Source organism: Sarcophilus harrisii, chromosome 6 (assembly GCF_902635505.1).
Source record: "Sarcophilus harrisii chromosome 6, mSarHar1.11, whole genome shotgun sequence".
NCBI lineage: Eukaryota > Metazoa > Chordata > Mammalia > Dasyuromorphia > Dasyuridae > Sarcophilus > Sarcophilus harrisii.
Genome location: NC_045431.1, coordinates 88,889,098 through 88,905,330, shown reverse-complemented (window position 1 = coordinate 88,905,330; position 16,233 = coordinate 88,889,098). Strand labels below are relative to the sequence as shown.

At 33.3% G+C, this 16,233-nt stretch overlaps 1 protein-coding gene across 5 annotated transcripts in view; it reads left to right on the top strand.

Moving 5' to 3' along the window:
* Positions 1-16,233, top strand: part of FSTL5 (follistatin like 5) — a 933,164-nt gene that overhangs the window by 416,996 nt on the left and 499,935 nt on the right. The window contains exon 1 of one of the 5 annotated variants that reach the window (XM_031942881.1): positions 2,165-2,257. The exons of the other annotated variants lie outside the window; for them this stretch is intronic. The gene's annotated coding sequence lies outside the window, so the exon portion shown is untranslated. Of the gene's footprint in view, positions 1-2,164; positions 2,258-16,233 lie in introns of those variants that run through there. 5 annotated transcript variants of the gene reach the window in all.

The window sequence follows — 16,233 nt, the reverse complement described above, 5'->3', positions numbered from 1 at the left end:
ACCTGTATGTGCACGAATGTTTGTGGCAGCCCTCTTTGTAGTGGCTTGTGTGGATGTCCATCAGTTGGAGAATGGCTGAATAAATTGTGGTATATGAATATTATGGAATATTATTGTTCTGTAAGAAATGACCAACAGGATGATTTCAGAAAGGCCTGGAGAGACTTACATGAACTGATGCTGAGTGAAATGAGCAGGACCAGGAGATCATTATATACTTCAACAATAACTATATGATGACCAGTTCTGATGGACCTGGCCATCCTCAGCAAGGAGATCAACCAAATCATCTCCAATGGAGCAGTAATGAATTGAACCAGCTACACCCAGAGAAAGAACTCTGGGTGATGACTAAAAACCATTACATTGAACTCCCAATCCCTATATTTATGCCCACATGCATTTTTGATTTCCTTCACAAGCTAATTTTACAATATTTCAGAGTCTGATTCTTTTTGTACAGCAAAATAATGGTTTGATCATGTATACTTATTGTGTATCTAATTTATATTTTAATATATTAAACATCTACTGGTCAAAAAAAAAGGCTATTAAATAAAAAAAAAAAAGATCAAGCTCTAAAACTTACCATCACATGAGTGAAAAAGATTTTCAATGGAGAAAAGAAGTATTTGATTTAACCAAGGGAAACACATATATTTAAATGGAGATAAGATGTAAAATGAAAATAAGGAAGCAAGGAAAGAAAAAAAAAAAAAACCAGATCTCAGAAATTGCCAAAACAGAAGTGCTGAAATAGAAGGTATAGTTCTGTTATAACCAACAATAGTATCATCTGACTTTTGATTACATTTGTGAGCTTTTCAGCCTCTGAGCTGATTCTGAAGATAAGCATACCAAGTTTACCAAGACATCAATTATCTCAGTTTCAGGTGAATTAGGGAGGTGATGATGGCAAAGGTCTGTCAGGGTTAATTTGCTTACTTTAATAATATTCTGCATTTTTTGCTTCTAGGTAAGAGATTGGTTTCCTCTATAAGAATGCTCAGATAATGATTAAAGATTCTCACATCTTCACCATTCCCCAAAGGAGATGTTATGCCTTAGGATAGAAACACTACACAATTGCTTACCAGCAGTAAATGAGGGCACATTATATTCTACGCTTGTAATAATTGACTTAAATGGGATCCTTCTTTGTCAAGAGAAATCTTTAATTTCCTGTCTTATTATATATCAGAAACAATGAGTGAGTAGGCCTTCTTATGAGAGAAAAATTTATTCTGTTTTATCTGTTAATGTAAAAATTATTCTGGCATTTTCCATTTTTAAAATCATTATAAGGTCTAATTTGGGGAGCTCAAGTACAAAAAATGAGTTAATGGAATTATCTGGTTTACTTACATAATATCTAACACAAAGTTGGGTTTTTTTTTTTAGATTTTTGGGGTTTTTTTGCTGTCAATATGATTGTTCAGTTACTTTTTTGCTATTATTTTTAGTATTAAGTGTCTTGGTAGATTGTTGCATCCATTCTTAAACACCTCTTTGACTATATTTCCTAGTACTAACATGTATTGCTCCATTATATCCTCTTATTTAAGAATCTGCAAATAGTTCTATCAGATACCCAATATTCATAAATTAAGAGTGGCTTTGAGTAATTCTGTGCACTATGATCCTATAGCAATGATAGACTCTCATCTCTTTGTTTTGAGAATGCTTTTGCCCTAGGATATTATCAGAAAACTTACATATATCCATATAATGGAATATCTAGAATAATCCTTAGAAATAATTTGGTCAGTTATACTATATTACAGATTTGGAAGCTTAAGTCTCAAAATATAACTTATTCAGCAATATTTATTGCAGATGTAGAATCTGAATTTACCCCTTTTATGCCCCTTACTCTAGTGCTTTTCATTCCGACCTCATTAGTCTGATACAGTTGTTTTAGGAGATTGGTCGGTTAATGTTCCCAAGAGGCTCTTATATATTTAGCACATTCATTTTTGGAATTTTCTTATATATTTCATTTTGTTCTGTGGGGAAACAAAAGAGGTTAGATAAAATTAGATATGCCTGAATCTTCTACAAAAAATCTCTGGAAAATAGCTTTACTGTATTCTAAAGTTGTTCTTTCCCTTTAAGAGTTTAGAACATTTGAAATAATCCTTTGTGCAGTCCAAGGACATTAGAACCTCCCAATTAATCCATTCAGTCCCTTCCATGAAATGTGAAGTATCTTCCTGATGCTATTGATCTGTGCTTGATGGTTCAGTAGATGTGAGATGTAAGTGAATGAATGATTTTAAAAAACAGAAAAAAAATTATTAAATAGTTTTTTTACTACTACTACTAACTGCTACTACTAATCTGAAATACAAAGAGAAAAGTTAGACAACTTCTGTTCTCTAGGAGCTCACATTCTGGTGGGGGAAGACAATATTTAAGACAGCTTGTTTTAGTATGCCCATTTACTTAATTCTGACATCTTATTCTATGTCTTTTTTGTGAGCTTAGACAACCTGAAACCACATTTATAAATGCATAGTTTTAATTTTCCTTAGACCTTTTATCTACTAAATTCTTTATTTGAAAACATTTTTGCTCTTTGCAATAATGCTGTTTTCTCCCTCATCCCTTTGTTTGAAGGTACTTTGTCAAGAATATTGAATTTATGTTTTGTTTTATTTTCAGGGAGGTAGGAGAGCAAACATTCTCACTTTTGTATTATAACAGTTCAGGACTTGATTTTTCTCTTATTGCTTCTTGTGGGATAGTTTTCTTTACAAAATTATAATGTAAATTTATGAACAACTGTATCATACTTTTGCAACTCTGGGCTTTTTGGATATCACTTTGTCTCAGAGAGAATTTGTTGCTTTTGTAAATTAGATTAGAATAGATAAATTCAACTTTCCTTACAACTCCAAGAGTCTATTATATTCCAATTCTATGATATGTAATTCACTTTACTTACTCTTTGCTGGCCAGGGGTTAAGACAGTACTAGTATCACAGAAGTTGCTAAAAAATACTTATTGATTGATTGCCTGTCATTTTCACTTTTCTTACAAAGTCCTATATGTCTGGAAGGATTACCTTCCTAGCTTAAGATCCTGTTGTGTAGTAGGGTACTGTTCAGAGAAAATAATAGAATTATCAAGCCTCCATTATTGATTTTAGGAAAGCAGGTGTTTAGAAAGAAAAGTTTCAAAACCAGAGGTCCAATTCTGAAGACGTTTATCAAGAATTTGCTGGCCCTTGGAACTTTGTCCTAGAGACATACAAAGATTAAGAAAGATTCTTCCTATGCCTTTATTTTTTTTTATTTATTTTTTTGCTATTGTTTAATTTTTTCTGTTTATATATACATATATATGTATATATATATTACCTTTTAAAATACACATTTCTTTATGAATCATGTTGAAAGTGAAAAATCAAAACAAAAGAGGAAAACCATAAGAGAAAATAAAAACAGAAAAAAAATAATTGAACCTAGCATATGTTGATCTACATTCAATCTCCATAGTTCTTTTTCTGGATGGTGTTTTCTATCCAAACTTTATGAAGATTGCCTTGGAACACTGAACCACTGAGAACAACCAAGTCTTTAATAGTTGATCATAACAAATTCTTGCTGTTATTGTGTACAATGTATCCCTGGTTCTGTTTGTTTCACTTAGCATGAGTTCATATTAATCTTTCCAGGCCTTTCTAAAATCAGCTTGTTCACCTTTTTTTTGTAGAGCAATAATAATTCATTACCTACATATATCACAACTTGTTCAACCATTTCCAAATTGATGGGCATCTACTCATTTTCCAATTCTTTACTACCACAAAGAGCTGCTACAAACATATTTGCACATGTGAGTCCTTTTCCTTCCTTTATGATTTCCTTGGAATTTCTTATGTCTTTATGAAATAATGCCTCAAATCTATTTCTGGAATGGCAGAAATTACCAAAAGCGGGACTCAAACACTGTTCTGGCCTAAGAAAATTTAGGAGGACAGCAATAAAGGTCTGCCAAGCCAGAATGGAGCCAAACACATTACCAACACCTCTCCTTCAATCATATCACATTGAAAGTACTGAAAACTTAGAGACTCCAAGAACTAGTTCCGAAAAGACCACCACCACCAAATAACAAAAAAAAGGAAAAAGAAAAAATCCCTGAAAGTTGGTATAGTGCTCCTTCCAACCCAGGAACATAAGCCAAATTTTACATAAATTAAAATTTATATAATATATAATTATGTAATAATAATGAAAAAAAGAAAATTGAAATTATATAATAAAATGAAAAAAAAAACAAATAACAACAAAAAAATGTGACCATTAAAAATGACTAAGCCTATAGGAGAAATCAAGACACAAAGTCAGAAGAAGATGACAATGTCAAAACAGCCCAGAAATACTACTGTGTGCTAAGAAATGATGAACTTCATATTCCTAGAAGACATGGATAGACTTGCATGATATAGTGAAGAATGAAATAAGCAGAACCAGGAGAATGTGGTATAGAGCAACAACAATATTATTTAAAAAATTATTTTGACCTAGTCATTTTTACTTAAAACCTACATTAACAACAAAGGACATATGAAGAAAGACATTTTCTGCATTCAGAGGGAGACAAAATATTATAGAAGTATGTGTGTATGTGTACACATGTATATGTTTATTATATATATAGATGTGTGTGAATATATATGTATATGCATATATTGTGTGAATATATGTGCATGTGTTTTATGTGTGGGCATATGTATGTGCATGTATAAATGCATATATATACATACACATATGTATATCTAAATGTACACACACACAGACACACAGACACACACACACACACATATATATATATATATATATATATATACACACACACACACATTTGTATCTAATGGTAACCATCTTTGCGGTGGCAGAAGGGGAAAAGGGAGGGGGAAATGTTGTTTTATTTTATTGTTCTTTTTGTATTTCTTTTTGTATTTTGTCTTTTCTTATTTTGTATTTAGTTTTGAATTAATAAGGTCTTTTCCCCTTATCTTTGGGTTACATAGTTCTTAGATCAAAAGATAAACACATATAGCCCTTTGGGTTTAGTACCAAATTGCTCACTAGACTGGTTGGAGCAATCCACCAACAATGAATTTGTTTTTCCACATCTCCTCCAACATTTATCATTGTTTTTCTTCCTATCATCTTAGTCAAGCTGATGGTTATTAATTTTTTTTCCTGTCATCTTAGTCAAGATGATGGAGATGTTTTAGTTTGTATTTCTCTATTAAATAATGATTTAGAACATTGTATCATATACATGTATCATGAGGTACATGAAAAATCAGATCAAAAGGGGAAAATTGAGAAAGAAAAAAACAAACAAGCAAACAACAACAAAAACAACAAAGGTGAAAAAACTATGTTACTGTTCACATTCAATTCCCATAGTTCTCTCTCTGGGTGTAGATATTTCTCTCCATCATGTCTACTGGATTTGTTAGTCCCAGATTTTTTTCATGCATTTCTTGAGGATGCCCTTTGCCAGAAACCTTTGAAATCTCAGAAATCATTAGAACTCTAAGGAACCTTAGGAATCATATGATTTAACACTATCATTTTACACAGGAGGAAACTGATATTCAGAGATGCTTGTCCATAGTTAGAAAGGCAGGAAGTAGCAAAGGGCAGATTGGAATCCATCTCTGAGGTTAAATTTAGTAGTTTCTGCCCTGTGCTACACTGCATTCAGACAAGCATCAATCCATTTCATATTATGGAATATCTCTGAGAACATCTTCATATTTCACTGAGACTAAGTCCATCAATAAAACTATTAATGATTATGCTGTTATATATGCATTAATTATTTAACACTCAGTTACTGACCCATAGAAGAACAGCATAATTTATTGCCAATTGATATTCAGAACTCTTGCTGTTCAGAGCTTATCAGTATCTTTATACAGTGGGATGTGCCTGTACTGCTTTCTCTATTTTAGACTACTACATTATTATTAGAACCGTACTTGTTTGAAAGATGTAGGGATAATTGAGAAAGTGATTTCTTCTGACCTCTTGGATGCTTTTAGGATTAATTTTGCTGTTAAAGCTTTATAAGACTGCATTAGCTCTTGCTCTTCTTAAAGACTGAATGGACAGTTTGAAACAATGATATATGCCTATTTAAATGCTAATTGAAATTGGGTTCAGATAATGTTTATCTTTACTAAAATATTATTTGATGGAAAGAATGAATAATTTATCAGCATCTTTCATATGTATTGAAGCTTTTGCTCAGTTTGCAGACAAAATAGTGTGCTCAGATTGAAATACTTTTCTTTAAAGAAGGGTTAACATTTTTAGACAGATGAGGTTTATGTGTCACTATGATACTTTTAAGCCCAAAGCGTTGAAAGGAAAGTTTTCTTTAACATTGACAATGTAGGACTGATATATCCAAAATGTGGTTCTTAGTGTTGACTTCATTTAAGATGACGTCTTTCCCTCCATTTAACAGTATTTTTTTTCCCAATTACATGTAAGATAGTTTTCAATAATTACTTTTGTAATATTTTGAGTGTCATTTTTTCTATCCCTTCATTAACTCTCCCCTTCACAAAAAATAACTCTCCCCTTCACAAAACAGCAAGCAATCTGATATATGTCATATTTGTATAATCATTTAAAATATTTGTACATTAGTCACATTGTAAAAGAAAAATCCAAACAAAAGGGGAAAACCACAAGAAAGAAAAAGCAATTTAAAAAGTTTAAAATAGTATTCTTCAATCCATATTCAATATGCATAGTTCTGTCTCCGGTTGCTAATAACATTTTTCTATCCCAGATCTTTTAGAATTGTCTTGGATCATTGTTTTGTTGAGAAGAGCTATGTCTGTCATAGTTAATCATCACTTAATCTTGTTCTTTACTGTTGGTTCTGCTCACTTCACACAGCATCAATTCATGAACATCTTCATGCTCATCATTTCTGATAGAGCAATAATATTCCATTACATTCAAATACCACAACTTATTCGAGCATTCCCCAATTTATGGGCAGACAATAGATTTCCAATTTTTGCCATCAGAAAAAGAGCTTCTATAAATATTTTGCATATATATCCCAGTTTTCCCACATCCTCTCCAATAGTTATCATCTTTTCCTGTCATCTTAGGTAATATGATAGAGCTGAGGTGGTACTCCAGAATTATTTTAGTTTGTATTTTTCTAATCAATAGTGATTTCAAACATTTTTATATGATTGTAACTGGCTTTAATTTCTTCATCTTAGAATTGTCTTTTCATATCACTTGAACCATTTATCAATTGGGGAATGACTTGTATTTTTATAAATTTGACTCAGTCTTTTACATATTTTACAAATGAGGCATTTATCAGAAATACTAGTTGTAAAAATTTGTCTGCAGCTTTCTGATTTTCTTCTAATCTTGACTACATTGGTTTTGCTTATGTAAAACTTTTTTTTTCACTTCTTGTGATCAAGTTATCCATTTTGCATTTCATAATATTCTGTATTTCTTCTTTTGTCATTAATTCAACCTTTCTCCAAAGATCTGAAAGGTAAATTGTCCCTTTTTTAAAAAATTACTTTTAAATTAATGCTCTTTTAATTTACTTATTGTATTACCCTTTACATCTAAATAATGAACCCATTTCAATCTTATCTTGGTTTAACCTGTGAGAGGTTGTCTCATGCCTATTTTCTTTCATAGTATTTTCCAATTTTTCCTAGCAATTTTTATCAAATAATGAGTTTTTATCCCAGAAGCTGGAATTTTGGGGCTTATTAAATGATAGTTTACTAGAGTTATTGAGATCCATGTGTTATGTATTCCACTGATCCTCTACTCTATTTCTTAGCCAGTACCAAATGGTTTTGTAACTGCCACTTTATAAAACAGTTTTAGGTCTAGTATTGGTAGTCCACCTTCTTTATATATTTTTTCATTAATTCCCTTGATATTATTGACCTTTTTTTCTTCTAGATGAATATTGATATTATTTTTTCTATCTTCATAAAATATTTTCTGACAGTTTGGTATGGCATTTGATAAGTAGGCTAATTTAGTTAGAAATGTAATTTTACCATATTAGCTCAGCCTACTCAGGAACAATTGATATTATCCCAGTTGTTCAGATCTGGCTTTATTTGTGTGAAAATTATTTTCTAATTAATCTGAGTGAATTTCAGAGAGAAATGCATAGTATTTTGGAAGATTAGCAAAGTAACAGCAAAGTACACAGTATAAGGCACGTAGTAAATGCTTGTTTCCTACATGATAACTTCCTTCAAGTGTATTCTAATTACATCATAATGCAAGGGGTTTTCCTCCTCCTCCTCTTTCTCCTCTTTCTTCTTCTTCCTTTATTTTCAAAAAGGATCCATGACATTATAATTTTGGGATCTGGTTACAGTGTGTTCAACTATGAATGATTGGTGCATTATGAGTTTAGAAGGCTATACCACAAGTCAAACACAAGTAGTCTATTAGAATATTAGGCATTGAAATGTTTCTGGATTTGCCCAGCTCACATTTTGTGTGTGTGTGTGTGTGTGTGTGTGTGTCTGTGCGTGCTCCTGTGGTTTTTTATTCATAGAGCTTAGGGGATTCTTTGATTTAGTTGTTCCGTGCTGGGTTGTCCTGCACCACTGTTTCCCATATGTCACAATAAATTCTAAAGTTCTTCAGAGAATCTTTAGTAAGAGTGTAATTGTGTTACTTCTGACTACTGTGTACTTGTCTTGAACAAGTTCTCTATAAAATAATCTTTTAAATAAGCATAGGAATATGGCATTTGAACAACATGACCAATCCCTCTGAGTTGCACTATTTGCAGTAGAATTTGAATTCTTGGTATTTCCACTTAAGATTCATTAGGTGCAGGGCGGAGCCAAGATGGCGGAGAAGGTACACGCGACTTTCTAAGCTCTTCTCTTACCCTCTTTATCAATATTATATTGAGCCTCAAAAATAGTCTTGACTGCTACAATTCGTAAAGATAAGAAGTATAACAACTCACCAGCCAAAGAAAATCTGCAGTCTCGCCAAAAAAGGTTTGTTCCTGGGCTAGGGGGGAGATCGGCGAAGACTGGGAGAGAAATTAGGTTCCAAGGAGAGCCTCAAACCGAAAGTGAAAGCACAGATCTCAGCACAAGCTCTGAGCCCCAACCCTCAGTACGGGGCTTTTCCTTGGGGCAGTTGCGAACCTGCATGGCAGGAGGGCACAGCCCAGGTTAGTCTCTAATCTGCGTAGTGGGGGGCTCGGCTTGGGGCCATAGAGCTTTTGCAGGGCCGATTTGCATCAGGCAGAGATGTTGGGGCAGAGTTCCGGGCAGAGTGAAGGTAGAATTGGAGGTCTGTGGTCAGCTGCTAATACCCACAGCCCCACAAGAGGCTCTGGCCTGGGGCAGTGACACTTTCACCCCTTAGTCTCTAGCTTAGGGCAATCACTAATCCACTCAGCCCAACTGGGCACTTTTGAACTCCACGTGCTGAATCCACATCTTGTTGGGGAAGGAAACTCACCAGAGCACTACCATACCTCGGAGCCAGAAACCGGTTTACATCTCTCCTGTTCTGCAGAGGAAGCTGGTAACCCCCTTGCCTAGGAGGCATACCCTAAAGGCTTTAAAACATGAATAAAAAGATGAAAAGAACGATTGACAGCAGCAAACCTGAAGAGACAGCAAATAACAAACATGCACCAGACTGTCCTCTTTTACATGATGCTCTCATAGAAGAGACCATTAAAAGTCTCAAAAGAGAGTTAGAAGATAAATGGGGAAAGGAAAGAGAAGCCTTACAAGAGAGCAACAACTTCTTGAAATATGAATTGTAAAAAGTAAAAAAATCTCAAGAAAGTAAGAATTGTGAATTAGAAAAAATAAAGAATTCACTAGAAAGTAGGATTTGTGAATTGGAAAAGACAAAGAACTCGCAAGAAAGTAGGATCTGTGAACTGGAAAAAGAAAATAATTTACTAAAAAAAAAATTAGTGAAATGGAAAAAAATTCCACAGAGCAAAACACAACATTTAAAAACCCAATTGGACATATACAGAAAGAAGTTAAAAAAAGCTAATGAAGAAAATAATTCTTAAAAATTAGAACCGAACAAATAGAAACTAATGATTCATTGAGACAGCAAGAATCAGTCAAGCAAAACCAAAAAAATGACAAACTGGAAAAAACCATGAATTATCTACTTGCAAAAACGACAGACTTGGAAAATTGATCTAGGAGAGATAATCTGAGGATTATTGGACTTTCCGAAAACTATGATGAAAAAAAGAGCCTAGATACTATTTTACAAGAAATCATCAAAGAGAACTTCCCAGATGTAATAGAATCAGAAGGTAAAACAGGCATTGAAAGAATTCATTGAACACCTTCTGAAAGAGACCCTAAAATAAAAACCCCAAGGAATATTGTGGCCAAATTTCAGAACTATCAGATTAAGGAAAAAATTTACAAGCAGCCAAAAAAAAATTAAATGCCGAGATGCCACAATAAGGATCACGCAAAATCTGGCTGTCTCCACATTAAAGGATCGAAGGGTCTGGAATCTGATATTCTGAAAGGCAAAAGAACTTGGGATGCACCCAAGAATAAACTACCCAGCTAAGCTAAGCATTTTCTTCCAGGGAAGAAGATGGATATTTAATGAAACAAATGAATTCCATTTGTTTCTAAGGAAAAAGCCAGAACTAAAACAAAAATTTGATTCCAACCATAGAACCCAAGAGATGCAGAAAAGGTAAAAGAACTCTTGAGAATTGTATTTCTGTAGATACAAAAGAATACATGTATAATTTGATTTTACTGATATAACATAAAAAAAGGGAAGTAGATATGAAAAGGGATGATGGCAGAATAAGGTGAGAAGGAGGGATAAAAGAGGGAAACCACATCCCACGAAGAGGCAAAGGAAACCTTACCATATCTGAGGGAATTTAGAGAGGGAGGAACATTGTGTGAATCTTACCTCATCAGAGTTGGCTCAAAATAAAAAATAATTGACATTTGTTTTAGGAAAATTCTCTCTCGCCCATAAAAAGGGGGGAGAGGAAAAGGAAAAGAAAGAGGTAATAAGGGAAGGAAGGGAAAATTCAAAGGGGAAGGAGGGATTCTAAAGAGGGTAAGCATCGTGATACAAGTGGGTACATAAGTTGAAAAAGGGAAAGAGGGTTGGGGAGGAAAAAAGTAAAGCATAATCTGGAGTTATTAGGATGGCAGGAAAACGATTTAGTAATTCTAACAAATGTGAACGGGATGAATTCCATAAAGAGAGGGGCAGATAGCAGAACTGGATCAAAGTCAGAACCCACAATATGTTGTTTACAAGAAAACATTTAAAGCAGGAGATACATATAGAGTAAAGGTAAAAGGCTGGAGCAAAATCTATTATGCTTCAGGTGGAAGTCAAAAAGCAGGGGTAGCCATCCTTATCTCAGATCACAAAGCAAAAATTGATCTAATTAAAGAGATAAGGAAGGAACTACATCCTGCTAAAGGGTAAATAAACAACAAAGCAATATCAATATTAAACATATATGCACCCAAGTGGTATGGCATCCAACTTCCTATAGGAGAAGTTAAGAGAGTTGCAAGAAGAAATAGACAAGAAAACTGTAATAGTGGGAGATCTCAACCTTGCATTCTCTGAATTAGACAAATCAAACGACAAAACAAATAAGAAAGAAATTAAAGAAGTAAATAGAATATTAGAAAAATTAGGTATGTTAGATCTTGGAGAAATTGAATGGAGATAGAAAGGATATACTTTCTTTCAGCAGTTCATGGAATCTATTCAAAATGACCATATTTAGGACATAAAGACCTCAAATTAAATGCAAGAAAGCAGAAATAGTAAACGTTTCTTTTCAAATCATGATGCAATAAAAACTGAATTCAACAAAGAGTTAGGGTAAATAGACCAAAAGTAATTGGAAACTAAACAATCTCATCTTAAAGAATGATTGGGTGAAGCAGCAAATTATAGATACAATTAATAATTCACCAAGATAATGACAATGATGAGATGTCATACCAAAATTTGGATGCAGCCAAAGGGTAATAAGAGGGAATTTTATATCCTTAGAGGCTTACTGAATAAAACGAGAAAGAAAAGATTAATGAATTGGGCTTGCAACTAAAAAAACTAAAAAGACCAAATTAAAACCCCCAATCAAATACTAAATGGAAATTAAAATTAAAAGGAGAGATTAAAAATATTGAAAGTAAAAAACCAATGAACTAATTAATAAAACTAAGAGTTGGTTCATGAAAAAGCCAATAAAATAGATAAGCCTTTGGAAATCTGATTAGAAAAAGGAGGGAGGAAAATGAATTAGTAGTCTTAAAAATGAAAAGGGAGAACTTCCACCAATGAAGAGGAAATTAGAGAAATAATAAGGAGTTATTTTGCTCAACTTTATGCAATTAATTTGATAACCTAAGTGAATTGGATGACTACCCAAAAAATATAGACTTCCCAGACTAACAGAGGAGGAAGTAAATTGTTGAATAGTCCCATTTCAGAAAAGAAATAGAACAGGCAATTAAACAACCCTAAGAAAAATCCCCAGGACCAGATGGATTTACATGTGAATTCTACCAAACATTTAAAGAACAATTGGCCCAATGCTATATAAATTATTTGATAAATAGGAATGAAGGAATCCTACCAAATTCCTTTATGACACAGACATGGTACTGATACCAAACCAGGGAGGTTGAAACAGAGAAAGAAAATTATAGACCAATCCCCTAATGAATATTGATGCTAAAATCTTAAATAAGATATTAGCAAAAGACTACAGAAAAACATCCCCAGGATAATACACTATGATCAAGTAGGATTTATACCAGGAATGCAGGGCTAGTTCAATATTAGGAAAACTATCAATATAATTGGCCATATTAATAACCAGATTAACAAAAACCATTTGATCATCTCAATAGATGCAGAAAAAGCATTTGACAAAATCCAACATCCATTCCTATTAAAAACACTTGAGAGTATAGGAATAAATGGAATTTTCCTTAAAATAATCAGCAGTATCTATTTAAAACCATCAGTAAGCATCATATGTAATGGAGAAAAACTGCAACCATTCCCAATAAGATCTGGAGTGAAACAAGGTTGCCCACTATCACCATTACTATTTAATATTGTACTAGAAACGCTAGCTTTGTAAATAAGAGCTGAGAAAGAGATTAAAGTTATAAAAATAGGCAATGAGGAAACCAAATTATCACTCTTTGCCGACGGTATGATGGTATACTTAGAGAACCCCAGAGATTCTACTAAAATGTTATTAGAACTAATCCACAACTTTAGCAAAGTTGCTGGTTATAAAATAAACCCACATAAGTCATCAGCATTCTTATATATCACTAACAAAATCCAACAGTCAGAGTTACAAAGAGAAATTCCATTTAAAGTAGCAATTGATAATATAAAATATTTAGGAATCTATCTTCCAAGGGAAAATCAGAAACTTTATGAGCAAAATTACAGACCACTTTTCACACAAATTAAGTCTGATCTAACCAATTGGAAAAATATTAAATGCTCTTGGATAGGGCGAGCAAATATAATAAAGATGAAATATTACCTAAACTAATCTATTTATTTAGCGCTATACCAATCAGACCCAAAAACTATTTTAATGATCTATAAAAAATAAAACAAAATTCATATGGAAAAAAAAAGGTCAAGAATTTCAAGGAATTAATGAAAAAAAAACCAAATGAAGGTGGCTTAGCTGTACCAGATCTAAAATTATATTATAGAGCAGCAGTTACCAAAACCATTTGGTATTGGCTAAGGAATAGATTAGTTGATCAGTGGAATAGATTAGGTTCAAGGGACAAAACAGTCAACAACTATAGTAACCTAGTCTTTGACAAACCCAAAAACCCCAGCTTTTGGGATAAGAACTTACTGTTTGATAAAATTCCTGGAAAAGTGGAAAATAATATGTCAGAAACTAGGCACTGATCCACATTTAACACCGTACACCAAGATGAGGTCAAAATGGGTTCATGGCCTAGGCATAAAGAATGAAATTATTAATAAATTGGAGGAACACAGGATGGTTTACCTCTCAGACCTGTGGAGGGGAAGGACTTATGACCAAGAAGAACTAGAGATCATTACTGATCACAAATAGAAAATTTCGACTATACCAAACTGAAAAGATTTTGTAAAACAAAACTAATGCAGAAAGATTAGAAGGGAAGCAATAAACTGGGAAATATTTACAGTAAGGTTCTGATAAAGGCCTCATTTCCAAAATATATAGAGAATTAACTCTAATTTATAAAAATCAAGCCATTCTCCAATTGAAAATGGTGAAAGGATATGAACAGACAATCTCAGCTGAAGAAATTGAAACTATTTCTAGCCATAGAAAAGATGCTCCAAGTCACTATTAATCGAGAAATGCAAATTAAGACAACTCTAAGATACCACTACACACTGTAGATTGGCTGATGACAGGAAAAAAATAATATTGATTTTTGGAGGGATGCAGGAAAACTGGGACATTGATGCATTGTTGGTGGAGTTGTGAACAAATCCAACCATTCTGGAGAGTAGTTTGGAACTATGCTCAAAAAGTTATTAAACTGTGCATACCCTTTGATCCAGCAGTGTTACTACTGGGCTTATATCTCAAAGAGATTATAAAGAAGGGAAAGGGACCTGTTTGTGCACGAATGTTTGTGGCAGCCCTCTTTGTAGTAGCTAGAAACTGGAAACTGAGTAGATGCCCATCAGTTGGAGAATGTCTGAATAAATTGTGCTATATGAATATTATGGAATATTATTTTTCTGTAAGAAATGACCAACAGGATGATTTCAGAAAGACCTGGAGAGACTTACACGAACTGATGCTGAGTGAAATGAGCAGGACTAGGAGATCATTATATACTTCCACAACAATACTATATGATGACCAGTTCTGATGGACCTGGCCATCCTCAGCAATGAGATCAATCAGATGATTGAAAGGAGCAGCAATGAACTGAACCAGCTACTCCCAGAGAAAGAACTCTGGGTATTGACTAAAAACCATTACATTGAACTCCCAATCCCTATATTTATGCCCACCTGCATTTTTTTTTCCTTTCACAAGCTAATTGTACAATATTTCAGAGTCTGATTCTTTTGTACAGCAAAATAACGGTTTGGTCATGTATACTTATTGTGTATCTAATTTATATTTTAATATATTTAACATCTACTGGTCAACCTTCCATTTGACGGAGGGGGTGGGGGGTAAGAGGTGAAAAATTGGAACAAGAAGTTTGGCAATTGTTAATGCTGTAAAGTTATCCATACATATAACCTGTAAATAAAAAAAAAAAAACTATTAAATAAAAAAAAGATTCATTAGGTGCCAAGTATCTTATTTTGCCAGATAATCCTCAGAACCTTCTTAAGACAATTCATATAGAATGAATTTAATCAATTTCAAGAAAACAGAGAACCTCCACTGTCCAACACTATGCCACTCATATTTGGAAATGTTGGTCAGAGATGATTCTTAATCATCTATGTGATGGGCTATCTAGCAACCAAGATTCTTTCCATCTCTGAAATTTACTGACTTTCTGTGATGGCTGTTATTAGTAATTAAGCAGTATTTCTGTTGATCCCCTAATGTTAAAATAACCTGCCGAAATGAGAAATGTCCATGGGAATTTGTAATTTGAGCACTGAGAACTATGAGAAATAATTTTGTTTTAAATTATAAAAATAGTAACTCAAAGTAATAGACTGGAAAACCATATCCTTACTGATCACAGACTTAAAACTGTGCTTCAGAGGAGAATGGGACAATTCAGAACATTCATTTGGAGTAAGATTTTAATATGGCCTCATTTTCACAAGTAAAGTAAGGCAGAATACTACATAATTTACCAGAGAATTTAAGGTATCTGGATTAGCCAAATTGAAGAATTAACACTTTACCCTTCCCTAATGTTCCCCTTTTACTTTTTTCCCTCTCTTCCCAAAATAACTGATTTAATCTAAATACTTAAAGACAGTCCAAAAAATGCAATTCTAGATTCAACCTATGGGAAGCTGAGAACTTTTGAACAAGATGGGCCAGTGATATCAGCATAACTGGAGGGTCATTCATGTGAATGAAATAAAAGATTAAACAATATTAGAAAATTCATGAAAATTATGCTACATTCACTTAATAATAGT